The following is a 12,263-nucleotide window of genomic DNA, read 5'->3' as shown; positions in this document are numbered from 1 at the left end:
GATGAGATGGCTGGATGGCATCACTGACTCAATGGACGTGAGTCTGAGTGAACTCCGGGAGTTGGTGAGAGACAGGGAGGCCTGGTGTGCTGCGATTCATGGGGTTGCACAGAGTTGGACATGACTGAGCGACTGATCTGATCTGATTAGCATTTGTCAAAAAATCAAATCTTTTATGATTTTTCTTCACTTAGACAATATAGGATAAAATGAAAGATTTGGTTTTTCAGAAATATTCTCTTTTCTTCTAGAGTTCTAAAGGCAATGTCTCTTATCTTTAGAAAAGATGAACTACTTTCCCATGTATGCATTCATCCTACCATACGGGCTGGTTGAGGCTTGTTTGCCTCACTCACTCAGGTGGCATTAGCGGTAAAAACTGCCTCCCAATGCAGGAGATGTAAGAGACACAGGTTTGATCCCTGGGATGGGAAGATCCCCTGGAGGAGGTTTGGCAACCCACTGCAGTATTCTTACCTGGAGAATCCCATGGACAGAGGATCCTGTGGGCTACGATCCATAGGGTCAAAAAGAGTTGGACATGACTAAAGTGACTTAGCATGCATGCAAGCAATGTTGTGGAGGAAGAGAGATCAAACAGGAAAAAAACAGAATAAGGCCATTGTTAACACGATTATTATTTCTAAATTAAAGCCTAATTAATACCCTCTCTGAGCCATCCACTTCTGTACTCTTTTTTTTTGTAATGGCTGCTACTACTTTGGAATAGAATAATGTTGAGTTATAATCAAGCATATTGAAGCCTAATGATAGCGTTATTAGTGAACTGAGAAGAGAATGGAAATTTTCATCTTTATGCAGAACAGCACTAAATGATCACATTGTTGAGCAGTGACTGTCCTTGGCTCCTCTCCTTCATAGCTAATCGAGTTAGATTACAGCTATTAAACAAATATGCTTCTACGCTTTGGTCCTCACCACAACATTCTACAAACAAAATCAGAGGTAGAAAGGTGAGGAACCTCTCTTTCCAATTTGGAAAACAAAAATGTAATTTTGGATTTTTGATGGTTAGCACAAGCTGCCAAGAATTCTGGTTATACCCTAGTTTGAATTTAAAAGGGTGAGATAAAGCCTCTTAGGAAAAGGGCAACGTTACCATAATGATCCATAGCTCTGCTTCATCCTCCCCTGGCTCTTCATTCCTCTTCCCAACTATATCTGTTAATATGCTATGGTTTTAAGAAGGGGATTATATTAGCTAGAAGTAACTTAAAAATTGTTTTAATTTGAAAAATTATAAAACCTTTAAGAATGTTTTCAGTCTGAGTTAGACTGGTGCCTAGAAGATACTGCTTAAGTGTTGGAAATGCTGTAAAAACCAACATAATTTTCCTATATTTTTCCAAGCAAATGTGGCTGCCAGTCTTAAAAATTCCCCCAGAAATCTAGAGCTCATAGGTCCCAGGGTGAGAGGTCCTCATTGTTGTAACCAGGACTCCTGAGCAGTTCTCTGCATTCTGTTTGAAATTTTATTTGAACAAAATCTTTCTCAGTGGCCTCTAAACCACTCTCCCTGTGAGGTCAGGATACTTGCATTCCAGAAGAGAACTCTGCCTCATTTACTCTCCAATGGACTATTTATGTCAGCTGTCCTAAAGCTCCTCACTTGAAGAATTATCACTTATTTCTCTTGGATCATCAGTCAGGACAGATTGACAGCAAGATTTTATAATTTCTGAATCAAAGGAAAAAGCAGTCTTCATAGGACTGATTGAAAAAATAAACAGAAAGATCAATTGTAGATAAATCGGAAAGCAGTAATTACAGCCTTTCCTGGGTGAATTGAAAGCCATTTGAGATATTTAAGTCTGTGGGGAAGAAGGGTGAGAGGTAAATGAATCCCAGCTTAGCCTGTCTACCAATCCATGTAATAATTCCCAACTTGAGATCCACAGGCAACTATGTAGGTGCTATCTACATTCCTTCAAATATATATTTTTTAACCTAGTAAGAATTGCACATGTTCTGCTATAATGATACCCCATAGGTTAAAGACAGAAACCATAAGCTTTGGTCTGGGAGTCTGTTTGCTGAATTATTTAGTAATTTATTTTAACCTGTTATCTGTAGCAGGTTAGAAGGCCCAATTGACTGTTTTGGCCTTGATTACAATGGTGCAGGAAGAAATAAAAAAAAAATTCAAGAATTTATTAATGATAGAAAGAGTGAGAAGTCCTTCACAGTATAATAGAGTTAATAAAACTAGTTCTGAATAGCTAGTTTTTAAATAGTTATTTAATATAATAAATAATATAATAAATAACACTTAAAGTTTTATGAATTCTCATTTGTGTATTCCAAAGCTCCAGTTAAATAGATACAATAGAATGAACCCTGAACACTAGAGAACAGAAATCATTCTCCAAAGGTGAAACAGATACTGCTTCTCTGACCACTATTGCCACAACTTGGTACCAACCCTTTCTGGAAGGTACTGTATTATTCTCATGGCAATGTGGTTACAATTGTAGTCTTCAAAGATTTCTGGGTTTCAAATACTGACTCTAACCTGTATTAGCTGTGATTCTGGAAAAGTTATTTAATCTTATTCTCTACACCTGAGTCTTCTCAGCTTTTTTTTTTTTTTTAATGTGAATGAGAAAATGGAAATAAGAAAATTATCTTGGATGGGAATAAGAAAATTATCTAGTTTGTCGTTGTTGAGACAACTACTGAGTTAGGTAGTTATGAGAGGGTCTGGAATAGTGAATATTCAATAAGTGTTATCTATTATTACTACTTCGGATAAGATTGATTCACAAATCCCCAAATCCACAACTCTTATATGGTAGATTCTGGACTTGGATCCAGGTCTGTGTGACAATAAAGATCTAAACCAAAGTCAAGTTTCCCTATTCATGCATCTATGTTCTAACATATAATGCAATTAGAGAATAATTGGAGGCTGTTAAGCTGTTAATATTTATTGCTGAAGGTATGTGAGATAGAAATTCAGAGAAAGCAGTGTCTTTTTTGTATGTTTAGTATGGATGAGGATATCAAGGAGGTCTTTGAACCATTAGGCGGCATTTCCAGGACTCTGAAGAGCTCAGGCACCACAGTCCTTTATGTCTCCATGCAGAAATGAATTCAGCAAAGGTAAAGTGATAGATAAGTGGTTTGTTAGAATAGGATGCTTTTAAGGTTCACAAATGGGCAGGCAAGTGTTGCACTGCCCTGAGTACTCAGTGGGTTACATTTTTATAATCAGAGGGAGAGAGGGGTTGGGGGGAAAAGACCTTCTTTGTCTTTCTTGAGTAGACATCACATTCCTCCCTCAGGTAGGGCAGGGAAGTTTACTTTCCCTCCATATATGGTTGGGCCAGGACTGTCATCGTACTTTGGACAGTCTCCTCAGGTCTCAGTACAATGAGAATCTTTCATTTTGAAAAGTCACCTTCCCATAAATGATCGTTTTTTGTGTGCACAAAGCTTGTTTTGGGGGGTCATTAGTAAACTCCAGGAATTGGTGATGGACAGGGAGGCCTGGTGTGCTGCAGTCCATGGGGTTGCAAAGAGTTGGACATGACTGAGCAGCTGAACTGAACTTAATGACACCACTGGGTAGGTTGTAGGCCTTATTATCTACTATTGTTTTATTGTTTGGGAAGCACTGTGCAAAGAATATGTCTTATGGGCCAAAGAACATGTTTTGAGGGTTACTAACTCATTGAATTGACTGGGCAGGATGTAGGTCTCTTGCCACCATTTTTTTTTGTTTGGGGGCATGTCTTCTGCTTCTGTTGCATGGTTTTGTTGCTAAGCAAGTTAGCTTTATTTTATCATTAAGCAAGCAGCCTGACTTTGATGCTAAGCAACTTGTTTTGCTTTGTGAGTCAAGCAAGCCCACATTGTTTCAGAATTTTCCCATTACTTTCTTGAGTCTTGATGTGGTCCCATTACTTGATGAAGAGTCTTGCTGTGGTCTCCCAAAGCCCCCTAAATTTACCTCTCTATCTGCAGTTCCCTAATGGGGTTTCTAAGCTAACTATTTGATCAATCTATAATGTCTCTAGCACCTTCATGAAAAGAACAGATGTTTGATAGGCACGGAGAGGTCAGGTCAGGACTTATTCCAGGCTGAAGGACTAGCAGAGGAAAGGCATAGGGAAAACAGACTTGGCAGTTACAAGGACAGAAGGAGACTGGCCTCCTGAAAATCCACTTTTGTCTTTACAGACAATAAGAAGATGATCAGATAAATAAAATGGGATCCAACTAGAGAGAATCTTCAATAACAGGTAGAAGAATGTGGAATTAGTGTGATAGAGACTATGGAGTCATTGTAAATGATTCAGTGTGGGATTAAATTGATGAAAATCATGTTTCAGAAAGATTAACCTGGCAGAAAAGGAATGAAACCATTAAGAAGATTGCTGCAGTGATGTAGGCATGAGATGACAAGGGCTTAGACTTCAGTGAAAGTGAGAATATGGCAAGAAAATGATAAACTTAAAATTATAAGACATGATTACCTGTAAAAAGGCAAAGTGACTTGAGGCCTGCTGTCAGAAAATGAATGTAATGGTAGATATGATTTGCAATCTTTTGTGTTTAGTTTTGCATGGCATCTTGAAAAACAGGTAATTTTGGATAGACAATAAATTTCTAGCTACTTTGCAATATTTGGAAGGTCTGGTAATGCATTAGACTAGAGTAATGGTAGCCCAGTTAAAATGAGTTATGTGCTCTGAACTCTATCATATCCTCCATCTGCCACACTTCTAAAACTTGTTTAGACCATGTGAGCATTTAATTTTGTGACCCCTTCTTTAAACTTTTGGTTTTGATGTTTGGAATGATGATGTTGGTGATGATAAGATATGAATGGTTGCTAAGAGGAGCTCACCTTTCTCAACCTCCATTTTTAGATTCATCTTTCTCTCCTGCTACCATGTCTGGGATTTATAATGCTGACCTACCTTTTCAGACATCTCAAGTTTGAGACTAGGCTATAGCTATTAAACCTATGCTAGTTTTGTGTGTGTATATATATATATATATATATATTTATTTATTTATCAAAACAAACTTTGCTTTAATCTCACTTGATCCTAGCACGCACTTCATGAACTGCTTTCCCCCCCTCCACCCACCCTGCTTTTCTAGACAAGGAAATGAGAGACATTAAAAAGTAGACTGGTTCAAGGCAAAAAAATTAGCAGATCACAAAGACAATAGGTCATAGATTTGTCATCAGTTCAGTTCAGTCACTCAGTCGTGTCTGACTCTTTGCGACCCCATGAACTGCAGCACGCCAGGCCTCCCTGTCCATCACCATCTTCCGGAGTTCACCCAGACTCACGTCCATCGAGTCAGTGATGCCATCTAGCCATCTCATCCTCTGTCGTCCCCTTCTCCTCCTGCCCTCAATATTTCCCCGCATCAGGGTCTTTTCCAATGAGTCAACTCTTCCCATGAGGTGGCCAAAGTACTGGAGTTTCAGCTTCAGCATCATTCCCTCCAAGGACATCCCAGAGCTGATCTCCTTCAGAATGGACTGGTTGGATCTCCTTCCAGTCCAAGGGACTCTCAAGAGTCTTCTCCAACACCACAGTTCAAAAGCATCAATTCTTCGGCGCTCAGCCTTCTTCACAGTCCAACACTCACATCCGTGACCACAGGCAAAACCATAGCCTTGACTAGACGGACCTTTGTTGGCATAGTAATGTCTCTGCTCTTGAATATGCTATCTGGGTTGGTCATAACTTTCCTTCCAAGGAGTAAGCGTCTTTTAATTTCATGGCTGCAGTCACCATTTGCAGTGATTTTGGAGACCCAAAAATAAAGTCTGACACTGTTTCCACTGTTTCCCCATCTATTTCCCATGTAGTGATGGGACCAGATGCCATGATCTTCGTTTTCTGAATGTTCAGCTTTAAGCCAACTTTTTCACTCTCCTCTTTCACCTTCATCAAGAGGCTTTTTAGTTCCTCTTCAGTTTCTGCCACAAGGGTGGTGTCATCTGCATATCTGAGGTTATTGATATTTCTCCTGGCAATCTGATTCCAGCTTGTGTTTCTTCCAGTCCAGCGTTTCTCAGATGTACTCTGCATATAAGTTAAATAAGCAGGGTGATAATATACAGCCTTGACATACTCCTTTTCCTATTTGGAACCAGTCTGTTGTTCCATGTCCAGTTCTAACTGTTGCTTCCTGACCTGCATACAGGTTTCTCAGGAGGCAGGTGATGTGGTCTGGTATTCCCATCTCTTTCAAAATTTTCCACAGTTTATTGTGATCCACACAGTCAAAGGCTTTGGCATAGTCAATAAAGCAGAAATAGATGTTTTTCTGGAACTCTCTTGCTTTTTCGATGATCCAGTGGATGTTGGCAATTTGATCTCTGGTTCCTCTGCCTTTTCTAAAACCAGCTTGAACATCAGGAAGTTCACAGTTCACGTATTGCTGAAGCCTGGCTTGGAGAATTTTGAGCATTTGTCATAGAATATAGTAATTATTGAGAAATAATTTTAAATTTACTTATGAATTTGCTTGATACTGAATATTTAAAAGATGCCAAGCCCTGTGCCTAATGCCTATAAAACACTTAGAATGTTTCCCAGCACATATAAGAAGTCAGCTAGTATTTGGTTACTCAGTAATTAAAACAACACAATGATAATAGTGTGGGAAAGATGAGACAAAGGAATACAAAACAAGTGATTACAAGATAGAATGGGAAAGTGTTTATCAGGAATCTAGCATGTCATTTTGTATTTTAGAACACAATTATTTTCAGTTCTGGCTGAGCCACCCTTGTCCTGTGGCCTACTCAGTTAAAATATGTGGGGGAAATGTAGAATTCCTTAGATTTACTGAGTGAGAGACAGTTGGGGAAGGGTAGGAAAGAGTTATAGACACGTTTGTCGTATGATTCTCTGACTTACCTATTTATTTGATAAAGTTTTTTCAAAATCATAGGATGTGATGTTAGGGGATCCTTGATTCATATCATCATTAATCAGTTGATGATATCAGACTTGGAATAATTAAGAGACTTTCTCAAGGTCACAAATCTAGTTAGTACATAACTGGAAATAGAATCCAGGGCTCCTAAGTCACAAGCCATAGCTTATTCAGTTAATTCACATTTCTTAACAATGTATATGTCAAATCCTAAACTGTCTGTTATGCTTTTACAAATGTTTATGAAAGTAAAGGAAATGAAGGAAAGTTCGTCTCTATTGTATGTCATCCAGAAAATTCAACTTTGATAACCTTAGTCCTCTAAGAACTTGGCACTTTTTACCATCTGAAATGCAAGAGCAGCAAGTGATCTCAAATGCTAATCTGAGCACTGACTTCTGTGTTGATTATGAGGATGACTTATTAATAAAGGACCACAATCTTCAGTGCTTTGTTTTCAAAGCTGAAATAAAGATGGAAAATTGCAAACAAACTTTCCTCCTTCTCTTCCCATCATCAGAAAATTTTAAATTAACATTAGGGGATAATCATACAGAATTTGCTGTTGAATGCCTGCCAAAGAGAGAGAAGATAAAACATTTCTTTGACAAGACTGTTGAACATGGCAAAAGGATGCGGATTTTCCTGCATGTTTTTAGAGAGCAGTGAATTAAAGTTACTTATCTTAGTGTAAGAATTGTCCTGTGAGCTCACTAGCTCTAACTACAATGCTTAGGTGACAATAGATATCCAGTAATATTTGCTGATTTTTACTTCCAATATGCCTGAGATTATTGTCTCTGTCTTGGTACTTTTCATCCTATATTGCCTTATAATATTACTTTGTCTCAGTATATGCTGTAAGCTACTTGAAGTTAGGGACTTTATCTTTTTAATTTTTATATCTGTAGACCTAACAGAACTGGTCACATATTTTCATTTAGTAAGTACTATGGGAAGAAGGAAGGAAAGAAAAAGAGAGGAAGAAAGCAATTATATCCTAGGTATCCAAAAATTGAATTCAGTACTTTACAGTAGAGTTTTGCAATCCTGGTTCAATGACCATTTACTGGAGTTTTTGTAGAGATGAACAGAAATTTCTTCGGGTGATAAAATCTACCAGGTATTATAACCATAGAGTGTTTGAAAAGCTATATATGTCTTTTAAGATTTCAGTTATTTAGAAATTCCATTCAAAATATGGTATTTACTTGCCTCCTAAATTGTAGAGCTGTTATTGAATTGCAATAACATAGCTAATGAAAGCCTTGGCATTGGATTTAGATGCATCTTTGACAAACATGACAATTTAATTCTGAAACAAAAATGCTCCATTAGGCTTATAGTTTTGTAACTACAGGAAGAAGACATTAAGTTATCCTTGCTACAAAAAAAAGAACACTGAATTTGCCAGAACTACTTTTAATTATCTTAAATTGAAGCAAAATTTGTTCCTGACAATCTGTAATTATATCTACATTATATCTGTCACAGAAGACTTCTAGGGAAAGAATATTCTCTAATTTGTAACACAGCCACTTAGTACAATATATATATGTCTTAAACTCACATCAAGCTCCTTTCAAAGTAATGCTAAATTTCATCATGGTTTCATGTAAGAACTGTTTCAGAAACATGTAGAAAAGTGAAGACGATAGTTATCATTGTGAAACGATTATGACATTGTGAGGTCAGTGGAAGTAGAGGAGAGTAAGAGTCTTTCACAAGTGACCCCTGAACAATGTCATTGTGTGTTGTTTCTTCCTCTGATATACTAAGTCTACTCGGGCTTTGCCTGGAGTGATTCAAGCCAGTTTGTGAGCAGAATATTTTGTTACACCTCACAGGACATTCAAAATCAGCATATATGATTCATGTTTGACATTACCTCTGAGAAAGACGAGCAGACGCAGTAATTCATTTGTTGCTGTTCTATTCAACAATCAGTTGATAAATGACCTTGTCACTCCAACTTCTTTGATTTAATACATGCATCATAATGGGGTCAACTTTACCAAAGCTAACTCTTACAATTATTTATTCAGGCTTGTGTATTTTTTTTTTCCCTGATAAGAAAGAAAGGGGGAGGAGAGAGAGAGAGACAGGAGGAAGCAAATGAAGAGACAAATGAGGAGGAGGAGAGAAAAGGAAAAGATGAAGAGGACAGTCTAAAGCAAGAAAAAAAAGAGGAAAGATGAGATGATTTTTTAAAAAAGGTTTTGCAAACAGAGATACCAGAACACAAATAAAGAGGTTTAAAATAGATTAAAGTTATGACTGATGACAGAAGGTTTTAGATTGGAATGCTTCTGGCTGCATATCCAGTTAAAATGCCTAAAACAATAGAGAAAATATATTATCTCATAGAACAATAAACCTAGAGCAGTGGATCACAAGGGCAGTATTGGGAACAGTTTTGACACCAGGGAACATTTAGCAATGTATGGAGACACTTTTGCTTGTTACTGTTGGCAGAGTGTGCTAATAGTCTAGTGAGTGGAGACCAGGGATGTTGCTAAGCATCCTATTAACCCTACAATGCACAGACAACTCCCCAGAACAAGAACAGAAAACTATAGAGCCAAAAGTGTCCATAGTGGTGAGACTGGTAATCCTGCTCTAAAATAAAGGTAGGAAGGTTCTAGAGTTGTTGAATTCAGTGCCTATATGATATCATCACAGATCTGATGTCTTTTCATCAGTTTGTCTTCCTGGCTTGTCCTCTCAAGTTGACCAACCTCATGGTGTCAAGATAGCTGCCACCGTTTCACATGTCGCCTCCGGATGACAATATCTCTAGGGATAATAAGGGAGTGCTTTGCTTCACTTGTACTTTCCAAACCTCACTATTGATATTAAAGCCCATCATTGTTTACCTTTTGAGCTTGGAACAAGTTTACATTTCTCTAAAACATATGGCTGCCTGATAGTTGAATAAAATCAGTGTATTTTAACAAGGAAAAAGAGAGCAGTGTTTGTTGGATAGAACAGCTTTGTTTTCCTTGAGTTCTGGAATGCTGATGCTTTAATATGCAGCAGGAATAGGTAAGTTTGAAGGCAAGAAGATATTCAGTTATCTTGACAGGGCACTCTTTCTCTGGCTAGTGCTGGAAGGACTTGGGAAAATAAAATATTCCTGGCCTTTATTTTTCTGTGTTTTCATCACTGCTTGATGCTTTTATACTTGACATTATTTCTTTAGTTATGCTAATACCTTAAATTGAATTACACTCTCATCTTGCTGCCATGGAAGCTATATTTTTTCTCTGTATATTGACATTATATACTGCTCTTAACCATGTAATTATTTTATAGTTTTAACTCTCAAAAAAACTCTCAAAAAATATTTAACTCTTGATTTACTTAAATAAGACCCTTTACTATTGCCTTCCCTTACCCATATATTCGGAGAAGGCAATGGCACCCCACTCCATTACTCTTGCCTGGAGGATCCCATGGACGGAGGAGCCTGGTGGGCTGCAGTCCATGGAGTCGCTGGGAGTCGGACACGACTGAGCGACTTCACTTTCACTTCTCACTTTCACGCATTGGAGAAGGCAATGGCACCCCACTCCATTACTCTTGCCTGGAGGATCCCATGGACGGAGGAGCCTGGTGGGCTGCAGTCCACGGAGTCGCTGGGAGTCGGACACGACTGAGCGACTTCACTTTCACTTCTCACTTTCACGCATTGGAGAAGGCAATGGCACCCCACTCCATTACTCTTGCCTGGAGGATCCCATGGACGGAGGAGCCTGGTGGGCTGCCGTCTATGGGGTCACACAGAGTCGGACACGACTGAGCGACTTCACATTCCCTTTTCACTTTCATGCATTGGAGAAGGCAATGGCAACCCACTCCAGCGTTCTTGCCTGGAGAATCCCAGGGACGGGGGAGTCTGGTGGGCTGCCGTCTACGGGGTCGCACAGACTCGAACACGACTGAAGCGACTTAGCAGCAGCGCCCATATATTACCTATAGCATTAACACGTCAGTTCTTATGAATCCTGAAAAGCAAGATAGAGCTTTTGCAAGGTAAACTTGTTTCAGTGTTTCTCAGTCTTAGAGTCATGAAATTCTTCTTTTCTTCCTTCCTTCATTCCTTCCAGGATTATTATATGTTTTAGAGGATAAGAATGAAAACATAAACTACACAAAAAAACTTCGTGATTCACTAGCCTATTTCTAGGTAGTAGGATTATTTCTTTAAAACTTGTACCATATTTAAATTAATTAAGCACCAATCATGTTTCTATAAAATTATGACCATGATAAGGATTTATTGCAAAATGATGACATTCAAAATGCCAAGAAAGGTGTTAAAGTTGATTAGCAAGATTGTTTCATTATCAGCCTCTCCAGACTTCCCTGTTTACACTGGCAAAGGACTTAATGTTTCCTTTTGAATGGCCTGAAAATTTTTGCCATGACTGGGTCAGAATACAGAATTCCAGCAGCAGGTAATTGGAATCCTGGAAGAAGTCCCATGATGATGTGTACTGACAAGCATAACACAGTGCTTCCTTTTGCTCTCTCATATCCAGCGCAGGTATCATATTTGATTGTGATGCTCCATTTCATTAAGTTTGTAAGTAACTCTGAATGCCTTGAAAGTCTAGATCTGTACCATCTAATGCTGCACCCACTTCACACTTGATTATTTAAACAAAATACTAACCACTTTTTGAGGTTTTTTGACATACAATAAATTGCACAAAGTTTACAATTTGAGTTTTAAGATGTATGTACACCTATGAAAAATAGCACAATCAGGAACATATCTATCATTTTCCAAAGTTTTTTGTGCCTACCATTCAATTTTAATCTTGAATTAAAAATAAGTTACAAAGCTATAGTAATCAAAACACTATGGAATTGGCATAAAAACAAATGTATAGATCAATGGAACAGAATGAAACAGAATAAAGAGCCCACATATATATGGTCAATTAATTGACAATAAAGAAACCAAGAATATACATTGGGAAAAGCATAGTTTCTTCAATAAATGGCTCTGGGAAAACTGGACAGCCACATGCAAAAGAATAAAACTGAACCCACATACTACACTATACACAAAAACAAAATCAAAACCAAAATGGATTAAAGATTTGAGTCTAAGACTTGAAACCATAAAACTCCTAGAATTAAATGTAGGAGATAAGCTCCTTGACATGTCTTGGCCATGATTTTTTTGACACCAAAACCAAAGGCAACAGAAACAAAAATAAGCAAGTGGGACTACATCAAACTAAGAAGCTTCTGCACAGCAAAGGAAACTATCAAAAAGTGAACAGGCAACCTATAGAATGGAAGAAAATATTCATAAG

This window comes from Bos indicus x Bos taurus, chromosome 29 (genome assembly GCF_003369695.1).
Source record: "Bos indicus x Bos taurus breed Angus x Brahman F1 hybrid chromosome 29, Bos_hybrid_MaternalHap_v2.0, whole genome shotgun sequence".
NCBI lineage: Eukaryota > Metazoa > Chordata > Mammalia > Artiodactyla > Bovidae > Bos > Bos indicus x Bos taurus.
The sequence above is the reverse complement of the archived record's forward strand: the minus strand, read 5'-3'. Positions refer to the sequence as shown.